Here is a 14,738-nt window from a genome sequence, read left to right on the forward strand (position 1 = left end):
GTGCCTAATTCCAATAGTTCAGTTCAGTTCAGTTCAGTTGCTCTGTTGTGTCTGACTCTTTGTGACCCCATGGACTGCACCAAGCCAGACCTTTCTGTCCATCGCCAACTCCCAGAGTTTACTCAAACGCATGTCCATTGAGTTGATGATGCCATCCAACCATCTCATCCTCTGTCATCCCCTTCTCCTCCTGCCTTCAGTCTTTCCCAGCATCAGGGTCTTTTCAAATGAGTTAGCTCTTGGCATCAGGTGGACAAACTATTGGAGTTTCAGCTTCAGCATCAGTCCTTCCAATAAATATTCAGAACTGATTTCCTTTAGAATGGACTGGTTGGATCTCCTTGCAGTCCAAGGGACTCTCAAGAGTCTTCTCCAACACCACACTTCAAAAGCATCAGTTCTTTGGTGCTCAGCTTTCTTTATAATCCAACTCTCATAATCCATATACGACTACTGGAAAAACCATAGCCTGGACTAGATGGACCTTTGTTGGCAAGGTAATGTCTCTGCTTTTTAATGTGCTGCCTAGGTTGGTCATAACTTTCCTTCCAAGAAGTAAGCAGCTTTTAATTTCATGGCTGCAGTCACCATCTGCAGTGATTTTGGAGCCCCCCAAAATAAAGTCTGCCACTGTTTCCACTGTTTCCCCATCTATTTCCCATGAAGTGATGGGACCAGATGCCATGATCTTAGTTTTCTGAATGTTGAGCTGTAAGCCAACTTTTTCACTCTCCTCCTTCACTTTCATCAAGAGGCTCTTTAGTTCTTCTTCACTTTCTGCCTTAAGGGTGGTGTCATAATTCTAATAAGACTCTCACTATTCACTGATATCATCGATTGATGAATTAATTAAGTAGAGCTTTTGTAGATTATACAACTACCCGATTTTGTTTTTTCAATCTTTATTTCCATTTTCCAAAATAGTAGTAAGTCTTGGGCCAAGCAGGGTAAGGCAGGAACACAAGATGTAAGCTCCCTGCCTTATCACATTTCACAAGAGTTAATAGGCAGTTGTTTCATGCCCTTTGGTGTTTTTCTATCTATTTTCTGATTCTGTAGTTTGACTCATAACATCCTATAACATTCAAATTAAGTTTGAGTTATTAGTAGCTTTTCCCACTCAAGGTTCTTCTTGACTAAATCTCAACAGGAAGCCTAAACTGGTAAGATTTACTGTGGCCCCAAGAATATTAAATAAGGCCATGCTACACAAAGCAGAACATAATTAGTGCCAAAGCTTAGTTCTGTCTGCACATTTACAGTCTATTTGAACTCTGAAAAGTGCTAGACTGGTTCAAATAATCAAGTCCTGCTTGAAATTTCAGTGACCTAATTCTATGGAACAGAATTGTGCTCTAACTGCTATCAGTAAAAAATATTCAGTTGATTTACAAAATATTGATATGGCAAATGTTATAACTGTTATCAGGAATACTCTGGGACATTTCCCCATATTTATCCATTCTTCATCTTGTCATTTGTACTCAGTGGGGATAGAAATAGACAGAGGTTCAGGGATACTATAGAAAAATATGCAATTTCCACAGGTAAGCTAAGTTTGAAGCATTTTATCTAAATCAAGTTTGGATTGTTTTAGGATAGTTTACAAAGATTCAAAAAGCTCTTAAAATATCAAAGGGAATGTTTAATTCTTATTCTGTGCCAACTAATTTTTATTATTTAAAATTTTACATAAATAATCCATGCTTATTTTATATAAATTCAGCAAAATATACAAAGCAAAAAGGGGAAAAATGCACTTATTTTCTCATTCTTAATAAGCACGAAGTGTTAGAATTTTATATATATCCAACCAGAATTCCCTAAAAATATAGTACTTAACAACATTAAATGTAGAGCGTTTTGTTAGCTACACATTATTCTATTATATACTTTATAATTATAAGGCTTATCTGATTATTGTATTATTCATAAAATTAGGAAATGTGGATCAGAAGAGAAAACATTTTAATGGTTTTGACATAAAAGTCTAACTTCTTAAAATTTACATAATATGAATTTTTCTATTCTCAAATATTCATCATAAATATCTAAAAAAATTTATTAATAAAATCATTAATATTTCCCCATAATTCATCTAGGTAAAATGTTTTCTATATATTTGAACATATGATTTAAAAGTCTATTATAAATTATTAAACAATTCTCATGAATAAAAATGAAAAAAGATATATTTCATAAAAGGAAAAAATAATTAGAAAATGGAATTGACTAAATTTTTTGAGATAGGAACAAAAATAAGTGCTTATGTATATATATATATATATATATATATATATAATTCTGTTTTATATCATTTTCATGATCCATCATGAGAGATCCTTAGCTATCTTTTTCTTTTCTTTCTTTTAGAAGAAGACAATATAGCACAGCGATTTTAAATAATGACTCACGTTAACTTAACAAATAAGTAGTAGAAAAAAATATGAACTCATATTTATGTGCCCCCCAATTTCTCATTCCTTTATATTATTCCACAAATGTAATTTTAACATGCTTTTTAAAAACTATAACAATGAAGACTTTAGAAGTATTTTCATACAAGGAAATTGGAAAGTAAAGCCTGGAAAGTAAGACTAATAAGAGTAATAAAACTCTTTCCAAACATCAAAGGACTATTCTAAGTAAAACAGAATAATTAAGATAGCTTTTCTTAAAGTGTGTTGTATAAGAAGTGAAATCATACATTAATCCCAGTTAAAAAAATGGGGACAGTCTGAGTTACACATGATAGTCACTTTTGTTTGCAGGAAGAGTTTTACAGAGCCTCCAAATATCCAGTGTGCTGTGAAGATTTCAAAGTGAGAGAAGTAATATGAAGAACTTCATGAATGTATAGTCATAAGGAAGGTTGTATGTGCTCAGGTTGTAGGGACATACTTTGCTTAAAGCTTTGGTTTTTTAAGTGAATGGGTCTTGTCTAATATTATCAGGTCAAATGAAGGGACATGGTGCAGAAGACTTTACAATTATAACCACCAAGCTAAGAACAAATGGTCACCCACAGATCCATGCCAACTCCTGCTAAGAACTGCCACTGTTACTGCTGAGCTTCTGCTCTTCTTTTCTGCCTCTACATCCTTAAAGATAATTTGCCTTTAGATAGTATACATCTACCTTTGGATCTCCTGCATTGCAGGTGGCTTCTTTACCAACTGAGCTATCAGGGAAGTCCTTTTTTCTATGTAGTCTGTCCTTTTTGCTCTATCCATTTAGTTATTTTAGGCCTGATGAATCTGATAGCATTTTGTTTAATTCTATCCCTGTTTATTCTCTCTCCTCTCTTTATTTTCATCTCAATCCAGAAATCCCTCTAACTCTACTCTGTTGGTTCCTGCCTATAGCCTCAATTCACTTCTAAACCATATCTGATCCATCCTTGCTCTCCTACTGTCCTTCTGCTTCAGAATCATATATTCTCTCTTACAACTTTGGCAGACGAGTCATTAAAGTTATGTCAAATTCTACGTATTTGTGTCTTTACATGTTAAGACAGCACATTACATCTTTCTAATTTGATTTTTAAGATATCCCAAATAGCATATAGAAGATTACACATAATCTTATTAAATTCACCTAAAATTGGTTAAAGTCATTATGTGATGAAATCATTCTACCTTTTTTTTTTTTAATTTTATTTTATTTTTAAACTTTACATAATTGTGTTAGTTTTGCCAAATATCAAAATGAATCCGCCACAGGCATACATGTGTTCCCCATCCTGAACCCTCCTCCCTCCTCCCTCCCGACACCATCCCTCTGGGTCGTCCCAGTGCACCAGCCCCAAGCATCCAGTATCGTGCATCGAACCTGGACTGGCAACTTGTTTCTTACATGATATTCTACATGTTTCAATGTCACTCTCCCAAATCTTCCCACCCTCTCCCTCTCCCACAGAGTCCATAAGACTGTTCTATACATCAGTGTCTCTTTTGCTGTCTCGTACACCAGGTTATTGTTACCATCTTTCTAAATTCCATATATATGCGTTAGTATACTGTATTTATGTTTTCTACCTTTTAAAATAGAGCATTGCTTTTGTAAATATATATTATCTTTCTTAGCCTTAAGGTGGCAACACTAGGTTTAAAAAAAAAAAAAAAGAATACCACAATGCAATTATTTAATATTTTAACTATAGAAGCTGAAAGCATTGAAAGGCACTCATGATTTCCATTCCTGAAGGAAGTAAGAATAATTCTCACACATTGTTGTTGACTGAACAGCATTATAGCTTGCCACCAGAGCAGAGTTAGAAGTGTCTGGATAAGTGCTTTCCTAGCCTCAGGTTAAGGACCAGGTCCACAGCTAATTAAGTGACAGTGAGTTAGGAGTCTAAAGCAAGAAAGGATGAAGTATAGATTGAGGTGGTGAATAAAAGTTGCAAGTCTTCATTTGAACAATGAGAACACTAAAATTGTTCAGTATATTCCTCTGAGTAGAAATATGGATACAAAATAATTTATATTTCCCTCTATAATAGGGGAAACAGTCCACTGCTGCAGAACCAAGAATCCAAGGCATGGAAAATATCTCATTAAGACCAAAAAGACTTGAAAAGGAATGTATCTCTACTTTCTTCCAGTAGACTTTGACTGGATTTGACAAAGGTAGGTGGAAACCCTGCAAACAATAACATTAAAATTGTATAATGTAAATTTTTATCTGGCTCTACTACTCTTAGAGTAGTACATTAGCAGAGTTTATGCTATGATTTTTCTTCTTTTGGTTTATCTACACTATCTTAAAAACACTGTTTAAGAACTTTTTAAAAAGTTATAAATATTAGATCCAAGTAGATAGTTTATTGCAGTTCTAATGTGTCCTGAATTTAGTATCTGGATATTCTGCATTTATGTGCTATATCTTTTCCTTTTATAAGAACACTTTATCCATTTTATGGAACTGCAATAGTTCAGTTGTTAGATACTACAAATAAGTATTTATGTCAAATAAATTCAGATTACATTTATTTAATGTAAGCACTTATTTTTTTTCAAATTGTACATGTAAAATAGGTGTCTATACATTGAAAATGTACTATATTTTTATTCTGTTTTTCTTTGTTTTAATTTATGTAGAATTGGTTACATTTTTAGGAAAAAATAAGGCTTTTTTTTTTCATTTTAAAAGTTGTTCCTGTGTTAAGAAAGTTGAGAAAACATCTCTTATTCATAAATCAGGAAAAAACTACATAATTTAGCCACAAGACTAACTACTTTTTTACCCAATGAAGAAATCAATCCTCACGCAATTAGAACAAAAATGTTAGATACTTCAAAGTAGGAAATGGTGAATAGTGATATATACTGTATAAACAATATATTGTATGAATATATGCCTGGAAAGTTTTCTAGATGATAAGGGATATGAAAAAAAAAAAAAAAAAAACTGTCCCTAGAGAAGGAAATGGCAACCCATTCCAGTGTTCTTGCCTGGGAAATCCCATGGACAGAGGAGCCTGGTGGGCTACAGTTCATGGGTTTGCAAAGAGACAAAAACAACTGAGGAACTGAGCACATGTTGTTAGACGCAGATGTAAGAACTCACTGACCTCTGTTGAGACAAACATACATTAACAGGGAATGCAAACTTGAAAACACAGTCCTTCATTTCCACTCTAGTCAAGATTAAAATCAAAACATGAGAATATTTATGGGGAAATATTTCTCTAAAACACTTTTACTACCAGGATGAGTTATCAAAGGAGATTACAGAATATTTTCCCTGAATTTTTTATAACCACTTTAATACATGGTACCTAAACCAAATTCTGAGAAATCCCTGTATGTTTCAGCCTTCAAGTTCTATGAATTTGACAATTGAAATGATCTAGTCTGCTTACTCTGTCATTTACCATAAATCAATTCTTATATTGAATTTTTCTAAATATGCAACATGCAAGTCAGCATCAAAATCAATAACACTGGCTCCTCATTGTCACCAGATGAGCAAACATCTGTGAAATCCAGCCCAACAGGCATCCTCTCCTTCATTCACAGCATCTTGAACAAAGCAGTCACCCTAACACTCTGAATAAATGTATGCTATTCAGGTGATAATGGTGCAAGTGTGAGAGAATGTGCAGTCCTTCAGGAAAGAAGCAATCGGGCCAATTTTTTTACTGTTGGTCAACAAAATGATCTTGTGTTGAGATATTTCAGATGGAGGAGCATTATTCATAAAAACTTCGATTTGATGCAAACTATGAAATACTTTTAATGGATTTCATCACAAATACCAAAGCAACAAGTAGTGAGCTAGGTTTCTGAAAATATTTGACTTTCAGGGAGAACCTGAATATGTAGAATCATTATACAAACATTGTAGCAATACAATATTAATTCTATGTTTATCCTTCTCTGTGACTACTGAAGCAGTTGGAGGTATTCATCATATAGCAATCAGATTCTTTGCATAAGGCTGATGTAACTAAGTCAATGGTGTCTTATGTAGCTATTTTAGTTAAAAGCTCAAATTACTTCTTTGAATAATGACTACCCAGAAAAGAAGTAGCCTTTAAACCTCATACACATAGAACTGAATAACTTTTCTAAGTGACATTAGTCAAGCTGTAACCCTTTTGTTTTTATTCTAAAACCTTCTATTACATTTCTTTTCCCTCTGGTTCAAGATAAACATCAAACTTGAAACCTGACAATAATTATACTTGGTGACGCTGAAGTGAATTTACCTGAAAGTAAGTTCTTTCATGAAGAAAATTCAATGAAATTCAATAAAATACAATGCAATTCCAATATTAACTTTAATGAAGCTTTCCCAGAGCTCAGATGCTTGAAAAGGTTTTTAAAAGAAGGTGACTTGGATGCCAGCTGGGGTTTTCTTGGCTCAGTCAGATTAAGCAAAGAACACTTGTGCAGCTTTATTAACACACACAATTTAGCATAGTAACAGTCAGGCTTCTCTATTTCATGGGTTGCTTGCTTACTTGGTAATATCATTCCTGGGAGATTTTAGGACTTTTAATTATGCTGTGAATAGTTTACAGTATTGAGCTACAGACTGGAAATTAAACTAAGGACATTTTATTTGTGCAATGGTTAATTAAATAGCAGACAACAGCAAGTTAAACTTATAGAAACCTCAGCAGATTTGGTCTGTCGGCCATGTGCAAAAATATTTTTTCTTTTTAATTTCAATTAGGGGCCCTCTCTGCTAAAATGAAACTGAGTCAAAAGTGGGTTTTGACATTTTACCTAGGCAGATAAAATGACCCAAGAATTTTTAAACATCCAGTAGATATTCACAACTCCAATAAATGCACTCTACCTTTTCAATTTTATATTAAATGGATAAATTGTGACTTGAAAAGTACAACTCATCGTTAACTCACAGTATATTTAAAATGGCATAAAAAGAGGAAAATGTTTACATGAAATAATGCAATCTAACAGAGCTGAAGAAAGAGCTGTTTTCCAGTAAAAGAAAGTGATAATGAAATTATTTAAAACTTGATTATTAACAACTGATGTAGCTCTGAATATTTTCACATCTATTCAAAGGACATTTTTGAGCCTCTGCTATATACCATGTGTCTTGCTAAATATACCAGATGAGTAAAATTCAATTTATTTTCTTAAGGATCTTTTCCAAATCATAATTGATCATTTAGTCATCCTGCTTAATATCCTTCAATCATCTCTCACTGTTGTTAGGATAGAGATCAAAATCTTTAACAAAGCTTATAGGGCTATAGAGGATCCTTGCCCAACACATATAGAGCCTTTACTCAATCTGTTCCTACTTCCTGAAGGTTTCTTGCTCCCAGCTCCATTTGGAGTTTTCCCTATTTTTATTCTTCAAAGTTTACTACCCATGTGGATGGAAACCTTCACTGAACCCCTTAGATTATAATCCCAGTAACTTTTCTAATAATGGATCATGTGCATGTTGAGCAAGTAATTGGATGTCTGAGTCTAGATTTCTACAAAGAATCCAGGTTGGAAATGCAAATCTGTGGTTGACAGTATTTAAATCGTATTTAAAGCTACAAGGCTAAATGACATGATCACACAAAAGTGAGAATAGGCAGAAAAGAGTACAGGTATATTCCAAGCCTTCATTACTTTTGTCAGTCTTTGTCTTTTAACTGGTGAATTTAATCCATTTCTATTAATTGTTAACACCAATATATTTACATCTGCTTCAATAATAATTTATCTTATATCTGTCTTGATTTTTGAAACATTTTTCACCTTTCCTCACTTTAAAAATATTTGGTATCCTTTTATTCAGCCTAAAAGAATAAAATAATTTTCCACATTCTAAAAACTCTTGATCTCCATTTTATCATACTATTACATAGATTTCTAAGATTGGGTTACGATGATTGATAGAGCTAAATAAATAGAGAAATATATATATAATATATATATATGAAAAGAGTAATAAATGTTACTAAGGCATCTGATTTTCTTTTCTTCAGGTATCTCCTGAATTGGTGTCTACTGTTATTTATATCAGAGAAGGCAATGGCACCCCGCTCCAGTACTCTTGCCTGGAAAATCCCATGGACGGAGGAACCTTGTAGGCTGCAGTCCATGGGGTCGCAAAGAGTTAGACACAACTGAGCGACTTCACTTTCACTTTTCACTTTCATGCATTGGAGAAGGAAATGACAATCCACTCCAGTGTTCTTGCTTGGAGAATCTCAGGGACGGGGGAGTCTCTTGGGCTGCCGTCTATGGGGTCGCACAGAGTTGGACACGACTGAAGTGAATTAGCAGCAGCAGTTATTTATATGGGCTACCCAGGTGGCACAGTGGTAAAGAACCTGCCTGCTAATGCAGGAGATATAAGAGATGAGGGTTTGATCCCTGGGTCTGGAAGATTCCCTAGGAGGAGGGCAAGGCAACCCACTCCAGTATTTTTGCCTGGAGAATCCCATGGACAGAGAAGCCTGACAGTCCATGCTATAGTCCAAGCTATAGTCCATAGGATCGCAAAGAGCCGGACACAACAGAAGTGACTTAGCATGCATGTATACATTATTTATATACTCCATGCATAACTGTATTTAGTGTGGTTTTTATGTAGCAAACTTTCTAAAGGTTTGTAAAGCCAAGAATATATTGTCAAGCACTGTATTTAAATGGAAATTTGATGGAATAAAATTCTGAATCATTTTCCTTCAGATTCCAGAAATACAGTTTCATCATCTTCTCTCATTCATGTTTTTTTTTTAAGAAGTCTTTTTTTGTTGTTTAATTATTTTTTATTGAAGGATAATCACTTTACAGAATTTTGCCGTTTTCTGTCAAACCTCAACATGAATCAGCCATAGGTATGCATATATCCCCTTTTGTCCATGTCCTTTGTCTTGCTTGTTTATCTGTCACCTTCTCTTTTATCTTATAATCTTTTTGTCTTTGATATTTTAAATTTCACTTTATATTTAGGACTGAAGTTTTTTCTACCTCTTTGGTGATACATGAGCCCTTTTAATAGCATAAGATCTCTTATCAGTTTCTTGCTTTGTTTTTATTACAATGCATTTATCTTCATTTAAAATATCTTCATTTTAAAATATCTTTATTCCTAATTTTTATTTTTCAGTCTTTCTGAGACACATATGATATGCATGTCACTTTTTTTTTCTTATGCAAATCTCTTGTGTTTCCTTTATACTTTTGTGAAATTTCCAATTCTGATTTTATTATTTTCTAATTTGTTTCTAGCTCTATTTCACCTACTGTCTTCTTTTTTTAACTTTCACATTTTTCGTATCAAATGTTTCTTTGATATTTTATTGATTCTTTGTGATTTTTTTGATAATATATTTATTTAAACAGTTTAGTATGATTTTTTAAGTTACTATGAAATTGTAGGTCTTTCTATATAGATATTTCTCTTCTGATACAATTTGTAATGCAGTATGCTTTTTTCTTTTTTTCTCCAAGGTATAATTGGCAAGTATGGTTGTATATATATAAAGTGCACAATGTAATAATTTGACATATGTATATATTGTGAATGGATTTCCTAAGAAAAATAATTAAAACGTGCAATTATAGATTTAGTACAGCCTCTATCATAATTCCAATGGCATTTTTGACAGAAATCTTTTTTTTTAATCTTAAAATTTGTATGGAACTACAAAGCATCCCAAATAGCCAAAGAATTCTGAGGAAGTAGAAAAGCTAGAAACATCACACTTCCTGATTTCAAACTCTATTATAAAGTTATAATCAAAACGGTATGTACTGGAATAAAAACAGACCAGCGAAACACAAGAGAGTGCCCAGAAATAAACCCACACATACATGGTCAACTAATCTCTGACAAGGGGGCCAAGAACATACATGAGGAAAGCTTAGCCCTTTGAACAAATGGTGTTGGGAAAACTGGATATCCACATGCAAAAGAATGAAACTATCTGGGAAGAGGGAAGAGTCCTCAGCACTTGTTTACATGATCCTGGGTCTGGAACCCTTCTTACAAGACCATATCCAGGCATGACTGGGCAACTCTCACTTATCATCATGTCCCCTGGATTCCACAAGAAGGGTAAGTTCAGTACAGTTCAGTCGTTCAGTCCTGTCCAACTTTTTGCGACCCCATGAAACGCAGCACGTCAGGCCTCCCTGTCCATCACCAACTCCCGGAGTTCACTCAGACTCAGTCCATGGAGTCAGTGATGCCATCCAGCCATCTCATCCTCTGTCCTCCCCTTCTCCTCCTGCCCTCAATCCCTCGCAGCATCAGAGTCTTTTCCAATGAGTCAACTCTTCGCCTGAGGTGGCCAAAGTACTGGAGTTTCAGCTTTAGCATGATTCCTTCCAAAGAAATCCCAGGGCTGATCTCCTTCAGAATGGACTGGTTGGATCTCCTTGCAGTCCAAGGGACTCTCAAGGGTATTCTCCAACACCACACTTCAAAGGCATCAATTCTTCGGCGCTCAGCTTTCTTCACAGTCCAACTCTCACATCCATACATGACTACTGGAAAAACCATAGCCTTGACTAGACGGACCTTTGTTGGCAAAGTAATGTCTCTGCTTTCAAAGGAGTAAGCATCTTTGAATTTCATGGCTGCAGTCACCATCTGCAGTGATTTTGGAGCCCAAAAAATTAAAGTCTGACACTGTTTCCCCATCTATTTCCCATGAAGTGATGGGACCGGATGCCATGATCTTCGTTTTCTGAATGTTGAGTTTTAAGCCAACTTTTTCACTCTCCACTTTCACCTTCATCAACAGGCTTTTTAGTTCCTCTTCACTTTCTGCCATAAGGGTGGTGTCATCTGCATATCTGAGGTTATTGATATTTCTCCTGGCAATCTTGATTCCAGCTTGTGCTTCTTCCAGCCCAGGGTTTCTCATGATGTACTCTGCATAGAAGTTAAATAAGCAGGGTGACAATATACAGCCTTGACATACTCTTTTTCCTATTTGGAACCAGTCTGTTGTTCCATGTCCAGTTCTAACTGTTGCTTCTAAATCTGCATACAGATTTCTCAAGAGGCAGGTCAGGTGGTCTGGAATTACATCTCTTTCAGAATTTTCCACAGTTTATTGTGATCCACACAGTCAAAGGCTTTGGCATAGTCAATAAAGCAGAAATCGATGTTTTTCTGAAACTCTCTTGCTTTTTCCATGATCCAGCAGATGTTGACAATTTGATCTCTGGTTCCTCTGCCTTTTCTAAAACCAGCTTGAACATCTGGAAGTTCACACTTCACGTATTGCTGAAGCCTGGCTTGGAGAATTTTGAGCATTGCTCTACTAGTGAGTGAGATGAGTGCAATTGTGTGGTACTTTGAGCATTCTTTGGCATTGCCTTTCTTCGGGATTGGAATGAAAATTGACCTTTTCCAGTCCTGTGGCCACTGCTGAGTTTTCCAAATTTCCTGGCATATTGAGTGCAGCACTTTCACAGCATCATCTTTCAGGATTTGAAATAGCTCAACTGGAATTCCATCACCTCCACTAGCTTTGTTCTTAGTGATGTTTTCTAAGGCCCACTTGACTTCACATTCCAGGATGTCTGGATTTAGGGGAGTGATCACACCATTCTGATTATCTTGGTCGTGAAGATCTTTTTTGTACAGTTCTTCTGTGTATTCTTGCCTCCTCTTCTTAATATCCTCTGCTTCTGTTAGGTCCATACCATTTCTGTCTTTTATCGAGCCCATCATTGCATGAAATATTCCCTTGGTATCTCTAATTTTCTTGAAGAGATCTCTAGTCTTTCCCGTTCTGTTGCTTTCCTCTATTTCTTTGTATTGATCACCGAGGAAGGCTTTCTTATCTCTTCTTGATATTCTTTGAAACTCTGCATTCAGATGCTTATATCTTTCCTTTTCTCCTTTGCTTTTCACTTCTCTTCTTTTCACAGCTATTTGTAAGGCCTCCCCAGACTTTTTACTTTTTTGCATTTCTTTTCCATGGGGATGGTCTTGATCCTTGTCTCCTATACAGTGTCACGAACCTCCATCCATAGTTCATCAGGCACTCTATCTATCAGATCTAGTCCCTCACTTCCACTGTATAATCATAAGGGATTTGATTTAGGTCATTTCTGAATGGTCTATTGGTTTTCCCTACTTTCTTCAATTTCAGTCTGAATTTGGTAATAAGGAGTTCATGATCTGAGCCACAGTCAGCTCCTGGTCTTGTTTTTGCTGACTGTATAGAGCTTCTCCATCTTTGGCTGCAAAGAACATAATCAATCTGATTTCGGTATTGACCAGCTGGTGATGTCCATGTGTAGAATCTTCTCTTGTGTTGTTGGAAGAGGGTATTTGCTATGACCAGTGAATTTTCTTGGCAAAACTCTATTAGTCTTTGCCCTGCTTCATTCCGTATTCCAAGGCCAAATTTGCCTGTTATTCCAGGTGTTTCTTGACTTCCTACTTTTGCATTCCAGTCCCCTATAATGAAAAGGACATCTTTTTGGGTGTCAGTCCTAAAAGGTCTTGTAGGTCTTCAAAGAACCATTCAACTTCAGCTTCTTCAGTGTTACTGGTTGGGGCATAGACTTGGATTACTGTGATATTGAATGGTTTGCCTTGGAAACGAACAGAGATCATCCTGTCGTTTTTGAGATTGCATCCAAGTATTGCATTTCAAACACTTTTGTTGACCATGATGGCTACTCCATTTCTTCTGAGGGATTCCTGCCCACAGTAGTAGATGTAATGGTCATCTGAGTTAAATTCACCCATTCCAGTCCATTTTAGTTTGCTGATTCCTAGAATGTTGACGTTCACTCTTGCCATCTCCTGTTTGGCCACTTCCAATTTGCCTTGATTCATGGACCTGACATTCCAGGTTCCTATGCAATATTGCTCTTACAGCATCGAACCTTGCTTCTATCACCAGTCACATCCACAACTGGGTACTGTTTTTGCTTTGGCTCTATCCCTTCATTCTTTCTGGAGTTATTTCTCCACTGATCTCCAGTAGCATATTGGGCACCTACTGACCTAGGGAGTTCCTCTTTCAGTATCCTGTCATTTTGCCTTTTCATACTGTTCATGGGGTTCTCAAGGCAAGAATACTGAAGTGGTTTGCCATTCCCTTTTCCAGTGGACCACATTCTGTCAGACCTCTCCACCATGACCCGCCCGTCTTGGGTTGCCCCACGGGCATGGCTTAGTTTCATTGAGTTAGACAAGACTGTGGTCCTAGTGTGATTAAATTGACTAGTTTTCTGTGAGTATGGTTTCAGTGTGTCTGCCCTCTGATGCCCTCTTGCAACACCTACCATCTTACTTGGGTTTCTCTTACCTTGGACGTGGGGTATCTCTTCACAGCTGCTCCAGCAAAGTGTAGCTGCTGCTCCTTACTCTGGAGGAGGGGTACCTCCCCACTGTCACCCCTTCTGACCTTGAACGTGGAATAGCTCCTATAGGCCCTACTGCGCCCTCGCAGCCACAGTTCCTTGGAGGTGGGGTTGCTCCTCCCGGCCACCGCCCCTGGCCTCGGACGTGGGGTAGCTCCTCTCGGCCATGCTAAGTGCGCTGGTGGCAAGAAGGGTCAGGTACCTCTTATTCTCTCGCATACCTGATATTTAGTATTTATCACTGTCTTTATCAAATATTTATATGGAGCTTACTTTGACTATGTGCCAGTTACTGTTTTAAGTGCTTTACTTAAATCCTCAAAACAACCTGTGAGACAGGGACTACTGTTATAATTCCCACTTTACAGAAAAGAAAACTGTGCACAAAGATGAGTCACTTACACAAAATCACTGATAAGAGGTAGAACCAGATTCAAAGATGGGCAGTCTGGCTCCAGAGACCTCCTTCTTCTTAACTGCAGTGCTGTGGAGCCTCTGCTGTATCTGCCTGTTTTATCATCTGGACCCTTAGTCTGTAAGCTTTTTGAGGACAATGTCTGTGTCAGTTTTTTGCACCTTTTCCTCCATAGTATTTAGCATTGTTCCAGACCGTCAATAAAGAAAAAAACAAAGACAACATACAAATGGACAACAAATACATGAATGGTGTTCAATATCACTAAGCACCAGGAAAATGAAAGTCAAAACCACAATGAGATATCACCTCACACTTGTTCAGTTCAGTTCAGTTCAGTTGCTCAGTCACGTCCGACTCTTTGTGACCCATGTAAGGCTTCCCTGTCTGTCACCAACCCCTGGAGCCTACTGAAACTCATGTTCATTGAGTTGGTGATGCCTTCCAACTATCTCATCCTCTGTCATCCCCTTCTTCTCCTACCTTCAGTCTTTCCC

The sequence above is a fragment of the Bos grunniens genome, chromosome 5, assembly GCF_055505025.1.
Source record: "Bos grunniens cultivar Pamir isolate PY7600 chromosome 5, Bosgru_T2T1.0, whole genome shotgun sequence".
Taxonomy (NCBI): domain Eukaryota; kingdom Metazoa; phylum Chordata; class Mammalia; order Artiodactyla; family Bovidae; genus Bos; species Bos grunniens.